Source organism: Saimiri boliviensis, chromosome 4 (genome assembly GCF_048565385.1).
Source record: "Saimiri boliviensis isolate mSaiBol1 chromosome 4, mSaiBol1.pri, whole genome shotgun sequence".
Lineage (NCBI taxonomy): Eukaryota > Metazoa > Chordata > Mammalia > Primates > Cebidae > Saimiri > Saimiri boliviensis.
Window position 1 is genome coordinate 33916270 of NC_133452.1, and position 22742 is coordinate 33939011.

The 22742-nt window shown below is 40.0% G+C and overlaps 1 long non-coding RNA gene across 2 annotated transcripts in view; it reads right to left on the reverse strand.

Annotated features, from left to right (window-relative positions):
- Window positions 1–4971: 4971 nt before the first annotated feature.
- Window positions 4972–22742, reverse strand: part of LOC141584260 (uncharacterized) — a 331739-nt gene continuing 313968 nt past the window's right edge. For both annotated transcript variants that reach the window (XR_012517179.1, XR_012517176.1), the window contains 3 exons: window positions 18144–18273; window positions 17567–17637; window positions 4972–5377 (listed from right to left, as the gene is read on the reverse strand). This is a non-coding gene — a long non-coding RNA (uncharacterized LOC141584260). The remainder of the gene's footprint in view (window positions 5378–17566; window positions 17638–18143; window positions 18274–22742) is intronic.

A 22742-nucleotide genomic window follows, 5' to 3' on the forward strand; every position in this document is an offset into this window, starting at 1 on the left:
CTCCTTTTGCCAGCTCATCACAGCAAACAACTTTTTCTCACTCCCAACTCTCAAACAAGCTTCCCACATTTCCTCCTTTGTCCTGACCTCTCTGTAGGTTCTCCAGTGATTCCATTCACATTCAAATACTATTCTGGGTTCATTCTATTTTGCACTGACATCTCAGCTTCTATTTCTGGTCAACGCTTCTGGTAAAGCAATAGTTCTCCCTTACACATGTCTTCTCGGCTACTCTGACAGCCCACATACCCTGCTGCCTGCTTCCCACCTCCCTCCTTGGGGTGACTGGTGTATACAAGACAGACAGAGCTTCATTCAGCACATCCCATTCCCTTCTGTGGTCCAGCGCTTGCCAGCTCCCATGGGACCTTAGAGTGGCTGATTGCTCTTCCCTCCTCCCTACAAATTTACATTCCTGCCTTCCCCCCTCAACTGGAATCTTAAATAGTAAAGCCATTCACTGATCTGTAAGCTTGGAAATGATAGATTCGAAGGGAAGAAACATTAACACAAAGCAGAAATATCCTGACTGCACCATGCTCCTCAGAAAGGTCACTGTTAGCCGTTCGGCTATACTATGTCGATGTTGTAGTCCCTGGTTTCCGAGGAGTAAGTCCGCTTTAAGAATGCAGTAGGGGCCATCGGTGTAGCTCTCCAATTTCCTTTTTCTTATTCTAAGCAAAATGTCTTAGAGCCTTTAAGATGTTACAAGGTCCATCTTTTCTAGCCCTTTGTCTTTATTAGCACAAAGAGCCCAAGGCAAATCTGCAGCCATAGTGCTGTAAAGACAGTGCACTGACAGCGCTGGCCCATCAGTCGGAAGAGAAGATTCCCATCCTGAAGTCATGGGCCTTTAATCTCACTTAAAAAAAAATCTACCCAGAGTGGAATCAGGTCTCCCAACCAAAAAACAGCACTCGCAACCAAAAAACAGCACTCCCAACCAAATTGTCTCTTGGGTACATCCTCAAGAGCAAGACAGACAAAGCCATGTCCAACACCTTAGTTCATGTTCAGTGGTGTCAAGGGCTTCAGCTGCAGGTTTCTCCACTGGTTGCCTGAGGTTTGGGGGTTGTAATCAACTGCTTCACAAAACTGGCCTTGAAGTGCTTAATGGAAGGGGATAGAGGCAGACTTTGCTAGTCACTTCCTGGAATTGTTGGTCAAACTTGAGGGGATATTTGAAGACCCTGAATAGTATGATGTTGCTGACTGCCAGATTCTGAGCCCCTTCTCCAGGACTGGCTCAGTAATAGAGTCATATGTTCTGGTCAAAATTTTAACGTAAATAAAATTTCTCATTCATTCACTTATTATTTTTCGAAACAGAGTCTTGCTCTGTTGTCAGGCTGGGGTGCAGTGGCATAATCTCGGCTCACTATAACCTCTGCCTCCGGGTTCAAGCAATTCCCCTGCCTCAGCCTCCTGAGTCGCTGGGACTAAGGCACACACCATCACATCTGACTCATTTTTGTATTTTAGTAGAGATGAGGTGGATGGTCTCAATGTCCTGACCTCGTGGTCCACCTGCCTCGGCCTCCCAAAGTGCTGGGATTGTAGGTGTGAGCCACTATGTCTGCCCCATTCACTAATTTTTTAAAAATGCATTGACTCAATGCCAAGTGCTCTGCACTGTGCCCCAGGAAGACTTAATCATTGCACTCAGTCTAGCCCTCCTGGATAGAAGTAGCTCTTGTCACTCCCTGAATTCTTCTGTCAGTTCTTTCAGATCAAGGGCTCATTGTATTCTTCTGAGTGCTTCTGCCTAGCAGTCTACTCAGAGTCTGGGGTCTCCTTGGCAGCCCACCTTAATGCCAAAGAAATAGAATCATTAAAGACAATCTGGGCCAAAACTAAAAATAACATAGCAAAGAGAAGTCCCCTTCAAAAAATAGTTTTGGTCTGGCCAGACATCAAGCAGATTTACTGACCAGCCAAATGATAAATTTGTCTCTTCTGCTCTAACCACCCAACAAGACTAAGGTACAGTTCTACAACTTTGGAAAATCTGGAAACTTTGTTGATCTGCACTTGACAATATGGAAATATAAATCTGTGTCCTTCTAAAAGCTAGTTCTGGGTGATGAACGCCTTTCTGTGGACCTACCAGATAGAAGACGTTGAAAAATGTTAAGACGTTTTTCACTCAGTGTTGCCTCAGTGAGATTATTCAAAGTCTTCTTCATCCATTTAACCTTCAGGTTTTAACATCCCATGCTAATATGCAACCATTTCTTTTTCTAAAGCTACCAAATACTCATCAGGGAGATAGTTTCAACGAAAACATGTTCAAAGTTATTATCAACAAATCCATTTATGGAACTGTCCAAGGCATTTAGATAAAATGAATTAAAGAAAAAAATGTGTTTTCATGATTTCAAGGAGGTTAGAATGCTAGACTGAAAACACCCACAAGGACACAGAGTGTTTGGTCCTCTCTCTTAAGGGGACCTCAGGGTTTGCCTTAAGAGACTGGAACAAGGGATTGTTCTAAAGCTGTGAAGACTGGGAATCTCTAGAGTGTTTTGCCTGAACCAGAGCCCCTGAGAGCTCCAGAAGGATGGGACCAGGAATACTGAAATTAACTGATACATTCATGGCACAGAATGGATGTGGAAACTGGGGGCCATAATGAAATGGCAGGGCCAAACAAAAGAATAAATGGCCACTTAATCAGAGTAAAGCAAAGTGGGCTCTCTGTGCCATAAATGATGCTAAAGTATACAGGGTTTGTTTTCACTTGTACAGGTTGCATTAATTTTCTGATCAAGGCATTCACCTGTGTTCCAGGCTCTTGTCTTGGTACTGAAGTTATAATATGAAACACTTCAGACTCACAGACTGCCCAGGAGGCAGATAATGTAATCACTGCACTGAGTAACAAACATTGTCGTTGGTGTGGGAAGGGCAGAACGCTGTGAGAGCCTATGGGAGCTTTCCCAAATCCAGATTTTGTTGGATGAGGGAAATTTCTCAAAAGAGAAGTTATCTGTGTTGAGACCAGAAAAGCTAGCCAAGTATGCAAATGGGCCAGACTGGATAAAAGTCATAGGGTGGGTGGATATTAATTGCCCAAAATAGAAGGGAGGATTTGTTTTTGATTTTTTTCCACTAAATGTCAGAGTTACCAAACACCCAACTTTAAAAATAATGGTAATTTAAGTAACCTGATTCTACACTAAAGTGGGACAGAGCCTTCTGAACTGGTTATGCCAGAATAGGGAGCACTAGGTTAATGACAATTCTGTGTTTTTTCTTTTTCTTTTCTTTTTTTTTTTTTTGAGACAGAGTCTCGCTCTGTCACCCAGGCTGGAGTGCAGTGGTGTGATCTCAGCTCACTGCAACCTCCGCCTCCTGGATTCAAGCGATTCTCCTGCTTCAGTCTCATGAGTAGCTGGAATCACAAGTGGGCGCCACCACGCCAGGCTAACTTTTGTATTTTTAGCAGAGATGGGGTTCCACCATGTTGGTCAGTCTGGGTCGAACTCCTGACCTCTTGATCCACCTGCCTTGGCCTCCCAAAGTGTTGGGATTACAGGTATGAGCCACCATGCCTGGCCTGTGCTAATTTTTTTAAGGGTTTGGGTCTCATTCTGTTGCCCAGGCTGGAGTGCAGTGGCACGATCCTGGCTTATTGCTGCTTTAAACTCTTGGGTTCAAGCAATCCTCACATCTCATACTCTTGAATAGCTGAGAATATAGAAGTGTGCTGCCACATCTGGCTGATTATTTTATTTTTTACTTTTTAACAGGCAGGATCTTGCTATGTTGCCCAGGCTGGTCTTGAACTCCTGGCCTCAAGTGATCCTCCTGTCTCAGCCTCCTGAGTTGCTGGGATTGCAGGCATGAGCCACCACACCTGGATAATTTTGTTAATTATTTTGAGTTGATACTCAATAACATGATATACACTTTAATATGTAGTAAACTCCAAATCCTTTAAGTATCTACCAGCATGTTGATAAATCAGTTAAATATGTGTTGGGCTTTCACAGTTTATATGTGATATGCTTTGTTACCCAAGATGTTATTTGAGTATAGTTTTGAAGAATATTTATAATGATAACTAAAATTTATGGATTAGAGATCACATGCGCAAGACACCGTTGTGTTCCCCATGTATAAATAACACAATGAGAATGAGCATAATAACAAGAGCATATTTAAGTACTTACTAGGTTCTGAGGGCATGGGAGTAGGAAAAAGAACTATGACTTGAAGATGTTCAAAAGCCTCATGGGAAATAGGCATAGGATAGCATCTAGAGCATTTGTAGGACCTGGAACTTTTGGAAATAGAGTAACTTCTAGAAGTAAGAGAAACTCAACAAGTAGAAAGTTGTTTTGGTTTGTTTGTTTTTGTTATTTCACATATGTTTCACGTCATCTCAACACAACCTTGACATTCATGATGCTGAAAGGACGGTGTAGTACTAGCCACAGAATGCCGAGGCGTCCTCTAGCATCATGCTAAACGACTGAGGACAGTTTCCAGGATTTGTGGCTATGGAATAAGCCTGAATCTCTCCAGTAGATGATTGCTGATATTGTTAATGTCCAAGGCTGGATGTAGATTTGGTGGGTAGAGCCCAGCAATACTGGTTTACATTGACTCACAAATCCTCTTGGAAATGGAGGAGTTGAAAGATAAAAAAGGAGAAAGTGTGGGGGAAAAACAAACATGACTGGAAGGATAATTGTGTTTCAAATGTTGCTGGTAGATCTGTTTTCCTCAATGGTTTTGTAACTTCTGCATGCATAAGAACCACCTGAGAAGGGGAGGAGTACTTGTTCAAAATGTATTTTTCTAGCCCACATTTCCAGAGAATCCAATTCCATTGGCAGTGGGTAAGGGGTGGGGACCAGGAATGTCTTGAACATCCACATTGCAGGATGCAGAAAGTTTAACAAAGACCACACTTTGAGAAACACTTTAAAAGTCTCAGAAAAAAAATAGAAAAATAGTCAACACAAAACCTAACAAAGACAGGAGAAACCCAGAATCCAGTCAATAAGAGCCAAGTAAGAATTATGTTACAAAATCACACAATCGATGATGTATTATGATAAGCAATTACGACTTCTTATTTAGTTATTGTGTATTCTCTGCCCATTTCCATTAAAATGGCTAGGAAGGAGAAGGTATTATAAATGCTTGATAGAATAAAACATACTATGTATTTTGAAGGAGGCTATTTGCGGCAAAAGGAAAGAGTGGTGGAAAATACATCTCTTGTCGCCCAGTGTGGATGCCATAGGCCTTACTGGACTCCAGGCCTGCTTTAATTGCTTCCTTATAAGGCTACATCACTGAATAATTTCGTAGCTTCCAGGAGCCTGGGCTTCATCTCAGGTGTGTGAGTCTGACTGGATCAAACCTGGTAGAGTAAGAAACACGCAAGAAAATGCATCACCACTGATAAAACTTCATGTTTGAGGAGAAGGAAGATAATAAATAATTAACTTTGAGGAACACAAATGAGAGAATTTCTCTTTTCAGGTTTTTTTATTCCTGGAAATATTAAATCCAAGAATAGCTTTTAGAACAAATAAAGTAAGATAAATTATTAGCAGTATTTACAACATCAAATATGATAAAGATAATGGTCATAATCATTTAATCACTTAACTTTGTTTAGAAGTATTTATAGCCTTTCAAGCATTGAATCAAACAAGTCAAGAGTTAACTGCCCGGAGGAGCACATGAAATGAATGTAAATAACCTAGTAAAATGAACAAAAGGTAAAATGCACTTGGCTCAATGCATCTTCATCTAGCACACTGTAACATTCTTTATCCTTAAAATTGTTTTTATAATTAATATCCCAAGTATATATCCTATTACATGTTCTGTGAAGAAAGCTGCACATATGTAATATTTGTTCAGTAGCATCTTCTTGGATTAATTCACCAAAACATACTATCTAGTTGAACAAATTTCCTTAGGAAGTGTAACCAAGCGTACTCGGTTGAAATGAAGAGGAAATGGATGAAACTATCTTAGAATGAAAAAAATAAACATCAGAAAACTGTTGCCTTTTTAAAGCATCATTTCCCCCTGTAATCCAAAATTCCTTTTCTGCTTTCTTCTCCACAATCCCATGGGCCACCAAGCAGCCGGCAGGAGCCATAATCACGGGCAGCACAAGCCAGACACAGGACCAGGACAAGTGTGAGGCTGGCATCAGCCGATGGAGGGGCCCAGCTACCCTCCATAGTAAAAATCAACAGAGTCTTGGCATGAAGGCCAGTTCCTCATGAGAGAGAAACGGAAGTCAAGGAAAAAGCTCAAAGGGACACGGAAATGGAAACTGTTGCTGCCATTGCTTTTAATTTAAATAGTAAATGCTCAAAAAAGTAAAAACAAAACAAAAAACAAAATATCCCCAAAACGAAAAGACAAACCACCACTAACAGAACACACATGGTGGAAAGTCCAGGATGACCTGTCTCTCTTTGGTTAAACTATTCTTTCACAGAGTGTTTTATGTAAATAAAGTAATAATGAAAATGCTTAGCTGGATAGTCCTAGGCACACATGGTTTATGATTGAACAGACCGAGTAAAGTTGTGTAGGAGTTAAATACACTAAAACTTGCCCACTGCTGAATTGACATAACCAAGTAGAAGGGTTGGGCATGGTTTGGGGGTACAGAGAATAGTACTCCAGGGTCCACTTACCCCGAAACCTAGTTGCAAAACCTACCATTAGTGGCAAGTGACAGGGGCAGGGATGGGCTGGAGAAATGTGAAGACTTTTCCCTCAACAGCATATTGGCAACTACTGTTATGTAATTTCCTTTTACTGACCACAGAATTGCTGCTCATTAGAGCTCTTAGACGCTGTGCATTGTTGCTGTCATGTGTTGCCATACACAATAGAATTTACCGCAAATATGGCAATGGAACTTTAAACAGCAAAATCCTAGGCAAATACTATAATTTTTGCATGTGTGACTTTCTATGGGAATTTGCAGGCAGTGTGGGATCATAATGATGATTAAGGGTATTTAAAATGTACCTTTGAGGCTGGGCAAGGTGGCTCACACCTGTAATCCCAACACTTTGGGAGGCCAAGGCAGGTGGATCACGAGGTCGAGAGAGCGAAACCATTCTGGCCAACGTGGTGAAAACCCGTCTCCACTAAAAATACAAAAATTAGCTAAGTGTGGTGGCACATGCCTGCAATCCCAGCTACACGGGAGGCTGAGGCAGGAGAATTGCTTTAACTCGGGAGGCAGAGGTTGTAGTTAGCTGAGATCGTTCCGCTGCACTCTAGCCTGGGTGACAGAGCAAGACTCTGCCTCAAAAAAAAAACAAGTACCTTTGAGTAGAGAAATTCAAAATAAAGAATAATAAATTAAAATACCGTGCCAATGCACTCGAGCCTGGGTGACAGAGCGAGACTCTTTCTCAAAAACAATCAAACAAAAATACCATATACAAACATTTTAAGTCATTTCAAATAAGTGCACTTATATACCAACAATTTTATTTTCTCTCTGGTACATGTGTGAATTGTGTGAAAGTTTTATTTCATATTCACTGTATCCTCTTTCTCCCTTCACTCTTTAAATATCCAGGTTATAGGAACTACATCCTCCTCAACACACAGATTAAATAAAACTTCCCTTCCAAAAAGGGATCTGAAAGCTAAACCACACCAAGGTGTGATTGACAACTAAGTTGAAAACCTACTTTTCAAAATATTGGCAAATTAAGTTTTAGAAAGCTTAAATCAAAAGATTGATTAAAAAATGCTATGAGGCCGGGCACGGTGGCTCAAGCCTGTAATCCCAGCACTTTGGGAGGCCGAGGCGGGTGGATCACGAGGTCAAGAGATTGAGACCATCCTGGTCAACATGGTGAAACCCCGTCTCTACTAAGAATACAAAAAAAATAGCTGGTCATGGTGGCGCGTGCCTGTAATCCCAGCTACTCAGGAGGCTGAGGCAGGAGAATTGCCTGAACCCGGGAGGCGGAGCCGAGATCGCGCCATTGCACTCCAGCCTGGGTAACAAGAGCGAAACTCCGTCTCAAAAAAAAAAAAAAAAAAAAAAAAAAAAAAATGCTATGAAGCAAAGATTTCCTGGATAATTTCTCCTGAATCTCTAGATATGCTCCTTGTTGGCATCTCCTTGCTGCCTCAAGTATCCCCTTGAGAGCCTTATTTCCCATTTTTCCTTATTAAAATATCAGTATGCTTGGGAGAGAACATTTATTTTCCCTTATTAGCTAATAATATATGAGTTGAATTTATATGATCCTTTCTTTTTGAAAATTAATTAAAAGTGGATCTATTAGGAAACAAGATGTTGAGATAAAGTTAAGGGGGAGAGAAGTTCATTCCTGAGATTATTATACAACAAACACATGCTTTATGTGTGCAGTGCAATGTTATTTAATCGTCTTAAGGGGCATGATGTAGGTAGTTCTCTCATTGTATAAATGAGAACATCCAGGTTCAGGGAGGCAAATTTAACTGTTGAAGCTTACAAGTGATTGAGACTCCAACCAGAAGATACATGGATGCAGGGGTCTTGCTATTTTTAGAGAAATCTGAAGGCTGCAAACATAAATGCCCCACAGCCTGCCCCGAAGACTAGAAAAGGAGCAGATCTTCAATTTCCTGACTCCCAGCAAGTATTTTCTCCACTAGGCCACACAGAAGGCTCCGATGCAAGAGTCAGGAGCAGGGTTTGATTCTTTTGCCCAGAAGACAAAGCTAATCTCCATGAGTCAAGCCAGACTTTCCATTCTGGGTTGGGAGAACCAGGCCTAAGAGTCAACCTGCACAGTACCTCTTGCGGAAATAAGTGGTAGGGGAAAGAAAGCATCTGTAATTTGGTTCCCTCTTCCAGTATCTTTTTTAAAGTACCAATTAATCCTTCAAGGCAGTTGTCTTTACATGTGGTGTTGAGAGATGGGAGTATGATACGCTGGTGTGAGGCATGGCATAGACAGTCCCTACCAGCCATGAGCTCACAGTCCTGTGTTGGGGTTCAGAAAACAATACCCCAAAGAATGGCACTTGGGTATGCTGAGTGCTTTAAACTGAAGGACATCGGAAGGGACTCAGGAGCAAAGTCTCTCTCCGCCTTTCTCTTGTCTTTCTTTTTCCTGCTCCCCAAGGTAGGCTATAAAAACTAGAATGCTTCTTTCCCAAGGTGGGTCATAGAAACTAGAAATATTGCTCTAAACTTTCTGTATATGATCTGGTCACAAAAGAAGCCCTCTGACCTACCTTGCTTGAAAGCAGGTCGTAAGACTCTCATTTCAGAAGGGGTCTGCCCTATATCCGGGAAAAAGAAATTTTACACAGAGAGACCAAGAAGAATCTGAACAGTCAGGACTTGCTGTCACCTGTCACCAGTAGATCATACCCTCTGATCCAATCACATTTCTACATGGCTGTCCATTCTCCATTGATCCTAAGCAAAAGAATAGACAGTTTTCTCTTGATCTTTAGGTCTTCATTTCTGAAGCCTTCTATGTCCTAGAAAACTTTGATTAATCAAATAAATGTGTTAATCTTTTCTCTTGTTAACTTGTTTTTTGTTATAGGAGTGTTGGGGTTCAGGGGTGCAGAGGTTCAGAGGAGCCCTTAGCTTCCCTGAGAGGATGTTTCTCCAAGGTTCATGGTCTCCTGCTCTTTCAGGAATGAGAGAGGGGACCAGGTGCGCTCACAGAGTAAATACTGGACCCCAAACATTGTTGCAGAAAAGGATTTTTTTAGGTAGAGAAAGAGAAAAAAGGAGGAGAGAGAACTTCCACAGGAGAGAGAGAGAGAGTGTGTGGAAGGGGATCCAAACATGGAGTCCAGAGGGATGTGGAAGAAGGGGACTTTTAACTTGGGAGGAATTCTCTCCTTTTCCAAGCTCCCTGGCCAATGAAAGGAATTCCTTAGAACTTCCACTGGAGTGATCGACTTTTGATTTCCCCCCACCCCTGCAAAAATTAAAACAGAGACCGTTAAATCTTCCGGATGGAGAGAGATGGGAGGGGGGCATGGCGCTGGGAAGTTCTTGCTCTTAAAACTGCACCCCTTCGTGGAACCGGAGAGATAACACATTCCCTCAGGAGTGTTGGCTGTGACGCTTGTGATGGGATGAAAAGGTATCACGACTTTTCCACCCCAACATGTGAAAAGAGTTGTAGTTGGTGAGACTGGAAAATCTCACAAAAAGCAGGGGAGGGAGGATTACAGCTAAAACATTTTAAACAAGCTATCAATTAAAATAAGTGAAAGTCTAGAAAACATCCACTTTTCATTTACTGCTGTTACAAAGCTAGTCCAAATGTACTCCCATAAATCAATTTCTTCAGCTCATCTATTGTTACCAAACAATTTAATCAAGTTCAGTTTTTATGAAGTACAAATGAAACATAAACAAGGGGATTGTCCTAAACAAGTCAGTTCTCATCATTGTCTTTGAAGCCAACACTTTATCCTATCTAAGGTGACATTGGAGTCCCAGATGACTGTTACTTAAGCGATGATTTTCCCTTTAACTCTGCATTCTGAGGAATCTTACATAAATTTCCATGATATTAAAGAACCTGTACTTCTATTATTCTTGTGACTTAAAGGAAACTGACAGACCAGGATGATATCACGGCCACTTTTTTTTTCCCAATGGGGTCTTATATTGCTCCTATCAATGTATTTAAGCCTGCAATATTTTATATATACTAACAATTATGTGTTATATTTGTGTAGATGTTCTTTCACAACTAGTTACCTTTAATATTGGTCATTTTAATACAATCAATATATTAATGTTTTAGTAATATTTCCAATAATTTCTGAGTCAAAAATCCTACCCAAAGAGAAGCTAAATATTTATCTACAGATTTCTATAGGTGAATTGATAAATTATTTTCTGTTTTGTTTGTGTGTGAGTGTGTGTGTTTAGCATTCACCCTTAAATAGAATTGGAATTTATTTTGTGGTTAAAGTGTTGATATAAAGTAATCTTCTAAAACAAGTAATTAACAATTTTTAAAACACTGTTTACTGAATAATTGACTCACCTTTCACATTGTGATGCCAATTTTTTATCATATCACCGTGTATGATAAGATCTGTTTTTGGGTTATGAGGACCAAGCTCTGATTTTTTATCTTACCCAAATTCCTACCTAGGGTGTCTAGGGAGTCATGCTCTACAAACCATAAGTTCTCATCAGATGGGTTTTATTTGACCCTATATATTGTGACTTACTTTTCATGCTGACTCTGGCATAACATTATAAGACAAGGAAAGAATATTCAACCACAAAATATGTTTCCTTGCCATACCTTGAAATTGCCCCACAAAGTCTCTTGTGGGAAAAATTCACATTCTATACAGAATCCCCTTTCCCCTGTTTTCCTTCCTCTCTTTCCAGATCCAGGAGATAATCAACTAAGAGCCAGGCAGCCTTTTAAGTCCAGTAAGAAACAATTTACAACCTGTTCTTTCTGAAGTCCGCTATCTGAGAGCTTCCTCTGCATAATCAAACTTGGTCTCCGCAATCCTTTATTTTTAATGTGAACATTCCTTTCTATTGATCTTAAGTCTTTAAACAAACACGACCATTGGTCATCAAGAAAATGTCTAAATTTACCTATAGCCTGAAAATCCCCCACTTTGAGTTGTCCTGCCTTTCTGAACCAAACCAATGTATTTCTTAAATGAATTTGATTGGTGTCTCAGGCCTTCCTAAAATATATAAAAGCAAGCTGTACCCCAGCCACCTTGGGCACATGTTCTTAGGACCTCCTGAGGGTGGTGTCACGGGCCATCATCACTCATATTTGGCTCAGAATAAATCTCTTAAAATATTTAAGAGTTTAACTCTTTTTGTCAACAGTTACATATTTTTTTCTGCTGATTTTTCTGAATTTTCTTATACATCAACTCAAAAATATGAAGTATTATAAAGTATAAAAAGCCATGTTAACCTTTATTACTTGTTTCCTGGGTTTTATGTATTTTTTTCTCTAGAAAAATAAAACTTTGCTTTACATATTACTTGTTTTTTTTCATGTAACACCTAAAAACAATATATTCAATATAATGTTGCAATACCTAAAAACAATATATTCAATATATGTAACACTTGTTTAGAATTTGTATATGCCAGACACCATTCATAGTGTAAACCAAAAATAAAATTTGGAGCCCCCCCAACCTACTTACTGAATGGACCCCTTCCTCTCAGTCAAAGGGATTTTGAAGAAACCTAAAAAATTAGTTCTGACCATGATGGAAAGGAGGATTGGATGTGCCTTGTTACACTCTCCTCTATTTGGAATTCAGGTACAACTGACTCACATTAACATTAAAACAGACTGTAGCAATAAGATACCAATTTCCAACCTGACTCTAGCATTGCATCACATGACAGATGGCAGTCCCGGAAAGAAATCAAAGTATTTTACCCCAAAATAGATTTCTTTGATATATTTTGAAATGGCCCTGCAAAGCTATCTCCTGTGGGGAGAATCTACATTATGTAGAGAATTCCCTCCCCTTTCCAGGTCTTTTCCTGATCCATGAGAGATTTAACTAAGAGTTTAGCACCTTTTAAGGTCTGATAAGAGACATTTACCATCTATTATTGTCTTTGAAGGCTGCTACCTGGAGACTTCATCTGTATAACCAGAACCTTGACTTCCATAGCCTCCCTTACAACCGCAAGCATTTCTTTAAGCTGACTTTAACTCTTTTGATTAGGAGTATACAATCATTTGGCTTCCCTGGGCCTCACTGGAAGAAGAACTGTCCTGGGTCATACATAAAATACACTAACTCTAATGATAGCTGATGAGCTAAGAAAAAAAGTTTCATAAAGTTTTAAGTTTATGAATTTGTATTGGGCAGCATTAAAAGCTGTCCTGGGCTGCATGCCGCCTGCAGGGTACAGGTTGGACAAGCTTGCTTTAGATGATAACTTAACTCTTTCAATCCATTATCAATCAGGAAATCTTTGAAATTATTTATGACCCAGAAGTCACACTCCCTGTCCTGCTAGATGTCCTGCCTTTCCAGGCCAAAATAATGTAAATCTTATATGTATTATGTGTTTGCCTGTAATTTCTGTCTCCCTAAAGTGTATAAAATCAAGCTGTAACCTAACCACCTTGGGCACATATTCTCAGGACTTTCTGAGGCTATGTCACAGGTCATGGTCCTCCCATTTGGCTCAGAATAAATATCTTCAAATAGTTTATAGTGTTTGGCTTTTTTGGTCAACAAAAGTCTTATATGGTTACGTTTTTGTAACAACTTGGCTGGGTCATGGTGCCCATATATGTGATCACTTATTCTGGTTGTTCCTTTGAGAGTGTTTTTGCATGAGATTAACATTTAAATTGGTAGACTGTGAGCGAAACAAATTGCCCTCCATAATTATTCAATCAGTTGAAGGCCTTAACGGAACAAAAGATTAACCTTCCCTGGAACAATAGAGAATTCTGCCTGCAGATGACCTTTGGACTTGACCTGCAACACTGGCTTTTCCCTGGGTCTCCGGGCGCCAGTCCACCCTGCAGATCTTGGACTTGCCAGCCTCCTAAATGGGAGCCAGTTCCTTAAAATAAATCTCTTTGTGTGTGTGTGTGTGTGTGTGTGTGTGTGTGTGTGTGTGTGTGTGTTTGTGTGTATCCCGGTCGCACACACACACACGTATAGAACATATCTAGTATTTTATATATATGTTTTCTTTCCTCTGGACAACCATGACATACATAAGTGTTAAGCAATTTGTTCATCACAACACCCCCAAGGGGAAGGTATACAATTATCACTTTTGTTTTACAGATGAGGACGCTGAAGTCCAGAAGACTTGTCCAAGGTCATTCAACCAGTACATGACAGGATGAGGATTCAAACTCACTGCCCACAATTTTAACAATGTAAATATACTGTTTAAGATCAGTGAAATAGACTTTTAAAAATCCTAGAATAATAAATTATAGTTCCTCATTTTTATTTAACACTTTTTCATGGAGATCAAAATATTTTAGGGCAAACATTGTCAAGTAGATTCTTGACAAGCAAATACTAAGAAGTCATTCGTCCTTCTCACTTTCATTTCCTTATGAGTGGAGTTTTTCGATAGCTATATGATATATGGAGAGCAGCAGGAGGCAGCCAGATAGGAGAGGGTCCTCAGCCAAATCCTACATCCAAGCTGAAGACAGTTTAAAGCCTGAAAGCCAAGCTGCAAGTTAAATCCTCCAAACCCGATTGAGAACCCACCTTCCTGTTTGGTGTGCTTTCCTCTGATTGATCTTTATCCTTCACCCATTTTACATAGACCTACCCTTTCCTAATTGGTTTTCTACACCATTGTGCTCACCTTTGAATGGCATCTTTGCTTTGACCTTTTTTGCATATTCACAAACCAATCAGCACATACTCCCTATTCTGAGCCCTTAAAAAGCCCTGGGCTAAGCCATATTGAGAATTCTCCTGCCTTTGGGTAGAGGGACCACCCCCAACTCCTCCCTGCTAAAAGCTGTTTCATCACTGAGTAAAACTTCCCACCTTTCTCACTCTCAGAGTGTCCATGTGCTTACTTCTTCCTGGTCATGAGACAAGAACCCAGACCTAGCTGAGCTAAGGAGCAAGGAATCCTGCATCAATACAATGATATCATTGTGTCGATGTTAACTTTGAGTGAGTTTGTTTTAATTAATTTTAAATGATTTACTAAATAATTTTTTTTAAACTCTCAGGTTTAACTTTTAATACAGTAAATACATATTGATTTTATCTACATGAGCAAAAACTCTTTGGGGTCCTAAATCATTTATGAATTTTAAAGAGATACTGAAACTAAAATGTTTGAGAATTGTTTCTGAGACATTACAAAACTTAGGACATTTTTGTGAAATCAATACTGTTATTAATTTACCAGATGCATTTTTACAGTTTTTACAGAATTCTTTAAATCTTCGCATACTCAAATCTGTATAAGAGAGGGGGAAATAAACTCACACTTAAAATGAATATTCAGTAATATCCTGAATGCCATTAGATTTTTCAACTTTTAATGTTTTTACTTGGCCATTATCAGAATAATTTTGGGTCCTGGGTATACAGTGTAGTTGTGATTTTTTTTTCCAATTTTATCCAATTCCAATTGGATAAATATTATATTCTTAAAACAGTGAATAAAAGGCTAACAAAACATTTTGCTGACTTTCTCAAATGCTAAATATCAGGCATTTGTGAGAGGGCTCACAAAAAAATGTATGTGGTGGAGAAAGATCTGCCTGCAAGCTCCTGGGCACACAGTGACTCTGCACTTTCTGGTCCAGCTTCCTGTGGCTGACTGGGGCAGTCCACATCCCCTGGGCATTCTCCCAAGGGTGGGGCGGCAGCCATCACAATCAAACACCACTTTCCTAAGCAGTTTGAAGGAGCAGCAGCAAAGCTCAGGCAGAATGAAGTGAGCCTGACCATCCTCAGATCAGTATCCAGAAGATGTGGCCTGGCTCAGCTCGCCTGTAGACAATGGGAGGGTGTTCAGAAGCTCATCTTCCCCTCCATATTTGGCAAATGTGTGTTCTCTCAGTCCACTAGGGAGTATGCAGCATTAAGCCACACTGCTTCAGTGTTATCAGATGAGACAATGAGATGGAACAGAAGAATCCGGACTGATTCCTCTCTCTCACCAGGGTTTCTGAAGAGTTTTGTTCTATCAAAATCAACAAGACTATCATTCCTTATGTCCCTATGGAACACTGCGGTTTACAAAATATGCTCGCTTTCATGATCCCTCAAAGACACCAGGTAGGTACCATTGTCCTTATATTTTAAAGATCATAAAACTGAGAATCCAAAGTGTCAAGCAGTTGACTCAAGGTCACAGAGATCATGACCCTCACCAGGCCTGAAGGTCACCTTGTGTTTTCAGTCCCATATTAGGCCTCTGACTTTGCAGAGGGCACACACAGAGCACTTCCTCATTATACATGATTACTATTTAACCGCAGGGATGTTTTGCACAATTCTCTTTTGAGGGAAGGTAGGGAGACAAAAAGAAGAAATTGGAGGTTGAAAGGAAGAGAAAACATATTAGGGGAAATGCTCATTTATTTTTGTAGAATTCATGACTACTTCAGTTCCTTACTAATTACATGTAAAAGGTCTTCGGACATCATTGTCAACTCCCAGAGATTAAAAAAAAATAATGGATATGCACCAAATTTATCATTGGAAATAGCATAAAAACACCTGTTGGCACCAGTTTTCTTTATGATTGGCAGTAGTCAAAATGGATCAGAGTGCCACAGAGATCCCATGTTTGGGAGAAGGGTCCTTCAGCATTCATCAGAGTATTCTCTGAAAGTCTGGGAACGCAGAGGCAGCAGACTGAGGTCCAGATCTTGCGCTGAACCCAGAATGGCCTTCGGTACGATGTGCTAGAGTCTCTTTAGCTATTAATTACTTTTACAGCTGCTGCTCTAAAAACAGAAGGGATAAAAATTGCACTGTGTGTTCCATTGAAAGTGCAAAAAGGAATAGCAAAAAGAAATCCATGGACTCTGCCTTGCAAATGAATCAAACTTTTCCTTTAATGTGTTTCTGCTTACCTGAAAATCACTTATAAGAGAGGAGTAGGCCGGGCGCGGTGGCTCAAGCCTGTAATCCCAGCACTTTGGGAGGCCGAGGCGGGTGGATCACGAGGTCAAGAGATCGAGACCCTCCTGGTCAACATGGTGAAACCCCGTCTCTACTAAAAATACAAAAAACTAGCTGGGCGTGGTGGCGCGTGCCTGTAATCCCAGCTACTTAGGAGGCTGAGGCAGGAGAATTGCCTGAGCCCAGGAGGCGGAGGTTGCGGTGAGCCGAGATCGCGCCATTGCACTCCAGCCTGGATAACAAGAGCGAAAGTCCGTCTCAAAAAAAAAAAAAAAAAAGAGAGAAAGGAGTAACAAATAACAAAGTAAGAACATTTTTTTTTAAAAGTTCAGCACTGTGAATGAAGTCATTTAAGTAAAGTACTGATGAGCCAGTGAGTGTGAAGTTAATAAGCCTGCCACCCCTGCATGCTGCCTAGACATGGGTATCTGGGATGTTCTTTTTACCCACGCATCTGACCATGCTTCTGTCTTGGTGGAAGAGAGCTTATAAAGATATTAAAATAACTTTACTTACAAAATTAAAATATATTCATCTTCACTTTCTTTTGACGGTTGAGATTTGCATTTGCTGCATATACAGACTTGTACATCTACTCTGAACACCATTAGAGCTCTGCACAGTGATCTTCCTGAGTTTCTACCTTAGTTCCCATTCTCTATCACTTAGTTTCTGTTTCTTCACTTACCAGCACCTGCTTTTTATAGCTGCAGTTTCAAGGCAGATCTCTCATTATTCCTTCTGAGAGACATTTATTTGTATAACCACTGCAGCTTCCAATTAGGCCACTGAGTAAGTGCCACTTAAGATTCTCATCAGCCTGCTGTTGCCATTATTCCAATGCAGTAGCAACCATGAATGCCAGATTTTAAAAATATATTTGAAATTAGAAAAAACATAGTGGAAAAAAATTAAATGTGATACCTACCGTTTGAGCAATTCCCTTGTGTGGGTTTTTCAAATGAGAAGTTGATTAATGATAATATGAAAAGCTTTCACCTGAAACAAGCATATCAATTAGCATTTTAAAAAAATATTCTGTCTTTAAATTAATGACCTGTAGGTACTTTTTTTTCTGATTGACATAGCCCCTTTTTAAAATTTTCCTTCTCTTTAATTGAGCATAAAACAATAATTTTTTTACAGTCTTTTTATCGGGTGTGACATAATACACTGACATTCTGCACAGTAGTTTATATTTTGAAACAATTATATGTTTATATCCGGACTAGAAAATTAAATTATTGAATAGGTTTCAAGATTTTCTAAATCATACCAAATTCTCCTTCACAGGAAATATGTCACATCCATGTTTTAGTGTATTAATGTGTGGTAACAGTCTTTGGATCACATACCACATAAATAATACCATGGTAGCATTTGTATTTGACAAGTAAGTTACAGCCATAAATAAGCCATTATATGAAGAAGGATATCAATCTTTTCTTTACTTCTTTTCCCAATTAGCAGATTTTAAGAAATGAATTTAGAATTTATTATTATACCTTTATCAGTAGTGACGAAGGGTATGGGTTCTGGAGGAGAGAATCAGGGGATTAAATATTAGCCTTGTCACTTTTGGCTTGTAGAGAAGAAAACCTTTTCCTATACCTTCTTATCTTCTGTAGTTGGAGCCTGTGAATTAAAACAGAAGACAGATTAATAGAAGAAGAGCATGCAAAATTTACTTGATGTTAATATTTGTACGTGTACATGGGCTTTAAAGAAATAGAAAGAAAAAACCTATAGAAGTGATTAGACTTGGAGTTATATACCATTTTAACAAAAAGTGATAAATTATGGAGAAGTGACTGGACAAAAGAAGGGGGCTCGGCCTTCTAGGAGTGGCATGTTGTGGGAAGGTAAATACATGGAGGAAACTAAATGTTAGATAAGGTTTGTGTAGTAAGGTTTGTCTGTACAGACTCATTTAGGTGCTGTCTCCATCTCCAGTGGTACAGTTTGTTCTCTTTTTCCTGATATGGAAGACGGGGAAATACTTTCACAAGAAAGCTTTATGCCTTATGTTTATGCAGATAGGGGAAGGGTAAAGAGCTCTTCTTGTGTCTGCTTTTTCTCAATTGCCTTCGAATTAAAATCTTAAAATAATCATTATGCCAAAGTGGCCTATTTTTGTGTGACATATTCTTTTTTTTTTTTTTTTTTTTTTTTTTTTTTTTTTTTTTGAGACGGAGTTTCACTCTTGTTATCCAGGCTGGAGTGCAATGGCGCGATCTCGGCTCACCGCAACCTCCCCCTCCTGGGTTCAGGCAATTCTCCTGCCTCAGCCTCCTAAGTAGCTGGGATTACAGGCACGTGCCACCATGCCCAGCTAATTTTTTGTATTTTTTAGTAGAAACGGGGTTTCATCATGTTAACCAGGATGGTCTTGATCTCTCGACCTCGTGATCCACCCACCTCGGCCTCCCAAAGTGCTGGGATTACAGGCTTGAGCCACCGCGCCTGGCCTTGTGTGACATATTCTAATCCCCTCCAGATGTTATGACTGTCAACAAGTTCTTATACTCCTTCAAGCCTCAGTCTCCTTCTGGGCAAATGAAGACAATAATTGTGTGTGTGTGTGTGTAGGAGGGAATCCTGCAAGTGTCGTGGCAAGGGCCTGAAGCCTCAGCCTGTTCCCATATAAATATTGATTTAGAAAATAATTAGAAATATAAGCACATAGTTATTCCTTTATATAATCATCTGTAATTTTGTTTTCACTCACTTATAATCATGAAGATATATACTCAATATAACCTTTAATTTTACTAACGATTATCAGGTTACGAAGCATGGAACTGAGGAGACATTGTGAACAAAGTGATCCTAAGGCATTGCTCTAAGCCCTCTGTCACACCTGCACAAGGGCTGCTGGAGAGCACCTCAGCTGTGCAGCAGTGCCAGCACTGGGAAAGTGCCTGCTGTTTAGCCAGCTAGGGAAGGAGACGTCCAAAATGGCTGAGACGTCTCCTTCCTTGGGGGAGTTAGGAGAAAACTCTGCTCCTCCAAACTCTTGTGGTAAGGCCTGACGGCTGTCAGGGAGGCCTGCAGGCATCCAGGGACTTAACTGTCTCTCTGTGATGCTGTGCTTCAGTGGTCATGTTCCATGTCCACTCTCACACTCTGCTTCTGCACCTGGTTTCTCTTTTTATCAGAAGATAAGAATTAATAGTAGTAACATAAACTTAATGTCCTTGATATTTCTGACAAATATGCGAAAAGTGCTGACGCATTAGATTTTCTCCTCGCCTTCAGCTACTTGAATGTTTTGGGCCCCCTATCTCCAAGACATGTGATTTACCTGACCCTGTCACTGACCACCATTACCTCACACTACTTCCCTGCCCCCTGCTTTGTACTCAATAAAAGTCAGAGCGTCCGGGCACTCAGGGCCACTGCCAGACTCTGTGCTTTGGTTGGCAGTGGACCCCTGGGCCCAAACTCTGTTTTCTCTTTCTCAGTGTGTTGTGTCTTTTATTTCCACAGTTTCTCATCTCCACACAAGCAGAGAGGGGCTCACAGGACCCTGTAGGGCTGGATCCTATAAATAATGGTACCTATTTCTTAGTGTTGTTATGGGCATTCAATAAATAATACATACAAACAGCTCAGCACAGAAGTAGGTACATAATAAGTGTTTAATAAACTAGAGCTATCATCCTTATTTTTATCTCCAGAATCCCTTTCTTGCTTTCACTTACAGAAGGTACATGCATACCAACTCTGCCCATTAATTAGCATTTATGTATGTATAAATACGTATGTAAGAAATGGAGGAATGAGAAAAAAACAGGATCGGGATCATTTAGTCTTAAGTGTAAAGTGTTAAAGAGGATTTAAACAGCAATGTTTAGGCTAAAGATAATAAAAGAGAGGAGATTTAAATTGAGGAATGAAAATTTAGGTTGAGAGTAAAGAATTTATTAAATACAACTCCTTATTATGGGTGTATTTTAGTTATGGGTGTGTGTATGTAATTAGTTCTCATCATCTACTCTTAAAATCAGACTTGTCACTTTTACCCTCCACTCCTGTCGGCCACCAGGTCACACTGTTAACTGGCTCATGCCCATCTCTTCATTTTAATTCCCAATGTTACCTCCTAGGCTGAGTTCACATCTTGTTAAACCTAGATTCATGCAATATCCTCCTAGACAGTCTCTTAATCTTTTAATATCTTACTCATTCTATTCAGTCCTGTGTTCTGCCAACCAATTACTATTCCTTGAAAACTACTTTGTTTAATCTCTCTGATTTCCAACTGCCTACATAGTAAGATTCTAATTCTTTGGTTTAGCTTTCAAGACTCTATTCAATCTAACTTTAACCTATGTTTTTTGTTCCATTCCTCTCCCTTCCCCATCCACTCTAGTTAGAGGGAAGTTGCCTGGCATGGGGATAAGGACGCAGATTCCAGAGCAGGCTGCCTGCATGAACTCCGGGTCCCCACCAGCCAGTTTTAAACTAAAAGTTCAGATATTCTGATCTGTGGAATGAACATCACACAGACCTGCTGAGGTGGAAATGTGGACTTTAGGAGGTGAGACCTACATCACTCATAGGTAAGTGTCCTTCCTAAATCTACAGAGTGGACAACAAACCTAATTCACTTGTTTAAAATAATCATTGGGAAGGAAATTGCAAATGTTCTGACTCTGGAGAGATAGAGGATGACTGGCAGGCAAAGAAGAAATCTCAGGCTTCAGTAATGAGAATTTTTCGTGAGTCCCTTAGTCAAACTCATGAGACCTGGAGAGTGTATGGGGAAGGGGTGCAGGGATAGAAAAAGCCGGAGATGATGAGGCTGGGAGAGTAAGCTTCTCTTACCACTCTTCTCTATTCTCCCTACTCCCACACTCTTCCAGTGGGACGAAGTGCCCCAAATTATAAGTCACTGTGTCCCAAGGGGTCCGGAGTTTAGGTGCCTGAACATGGCAGAGGGCCTTTCTAGACTGGTGAGTGTCAGAGTTGGATGGGTGCTAGTGTCACAGGTGTGACAAGTCATCCAGGTTGGATTTGGGCATCAGCCAGAGGACGCTGAGGGAAACAGAGAGTTTGGATAGGTTCCCACACCTGTGGGAGAACAGCTCCCCATTACTTCCTTGAAGCCCAAGATGTCATTAATTCCTAGCTTTCCTTGGCTAAAAAGCAATTTGCTCATGCGTTGGCTTTGGGAATGGTGTTTGGACTGACTATCATCTACCCAGAATCTTCTACATTTCCTGGATAATATTTATCATTATGTTTTTGTGTCACCATATATTCTCTGGAATAATAATACATTTTTGAGTCCCTGCTATATTCTAGAGCCTTTAAAATATTTATATTCCCCATCAGCCCTGCTTTATTAATGCAGAAACTAAGGCTTATGTAGGTTAAGTGGTAGAGCCAGGACCTTAACCCAAGTCTGTCTGCGTCCAGAACACAAATTATTGCAGCTTTCTTTACAAAAATCTGTAAATTTCTTATCTCTCTCTCTTTTAACCCACAGGTTTGACCTTTCTGTCATCCCCAGCAAAGTTCTGAATGTGGATTCTGACTCTGAGCTGAAGGCATGTTTCATGAAGTTTCCTGTTGCCCTTTCACTGCACAGTTGGGCTTAGAGGCAAACTTGGATGATAAAAATATAGTTCCCATGCTATCCCTTACAAAGATTTGAGAAAAAGTACAGAAAGAAAGGCAAAGCTAATTACTCAGTATGCATCTGTTAGTTTTAATGCAATAAAAGAAAGAGTCGGCTTCATAATATAGCAAAGATTACATTTAGAAGATAAATAAAAGATATTAGAAAGCACCTCATGAGAAATTAATGCCGTACTTGGTTTAAAGACCAAGCAGTCAATGCACCAAGAAATCTTTATGGGAAATTACTATGTGGCAGACATGGTTAGGTGGCTGCAATATGTTTGCCTTGGTTGATGAGTTTCATCTTTCCTACTGAGTGTCCTGTAAACATGGCAAACGTGGCAGCATTCCTATATCCAGGTTACCTATTATAAAATATTAAATTAATTATGTTGAAAATCATGCTAGCAGACCAATGAATTTTTCAAAGATAATGCTTTATTGGATTCATTCCTTTTTTTTTCCAACCATTTTGT